The sequence below is a fragment of the Octodon degus genome, unplaced genomic scaffold (genome assembly GCF_000260255.1).
Source record: "Octodon degus isolate 3935 unplaced genomic scaffold, OctDeg1.0 scaffold00197, whole genome shotgun sequence".
Classification (NCBI taxonomy): domain Eukaryota; kingdom Metazoa; phylum Chordata; class Mammalia; order Rodentia; family Octodontidae; genus Octodon; species Octodon degus.
In genome coordinates this window covers 335,579-336,239 of record NW_004524773.1, presented here as the reverse complement: position 1 = coordinate 336,239, position 661 = coordinate 335,579, and positions in this window count along the sequence as shown.

Sequence of the window (661 nt, the reverse complement as noted above, 5' to 3'; positions counted from 1 at the left end):
ACCCAGGATAAAGCACATGCCTGCTCTGTCCGTCCTCTACTCCAGAGCTCCCCGCGGAGCTGTGAGGTGCTCAGCAAAGTATGGCCACATACCGTGGCACAGTGGCCCTGGAGGACAGGGTGGTAAGTGACAGGAGCAAACATGGGCACCTGTGTCCACTGGCCTGCGATGTCTAGCCAAGTGTGCTGGCTCCTGTAATTCTAGTGCTCTGGGAGGCTGAGGCAGGAGGATCACAAGTTGGAGCCAAGCCTGGGTAGGTTAGCAAGACTGTCTCAAAATAAGGGTGTAGCTTAGTTCAAAGGCCTGGGGATTGAGCCCCAGTATTGAATTTAAGAAGTGGGAGGAAGGTGGAGAGGAAGGAAGAAGAAAAGGAAAAGGAAAAAATTCCCCAAATAGGAAGGCCCATGCAGAAAGTGGCTTAGCGGGTGGCCCGGGCTGAGGGGCGCGCCGTTACTGGGGTTCTTCAAGGGTGTTTGCAAGTTCTCAGGCTGGTTTGGGGTGGTGGCTACTGCTTGGGGATTACATCACAATGGGTGACTTCTGTACCCAGTAGCACTGTTACCTGAGGGGAAAAGGCCCCCACGGCTCCCTCACAGCCCCTGGAGGCAACCAGCCTCATTGCGGGCCCCATCCCTGGTCCCTATCCTGATGCTGGCTTCAC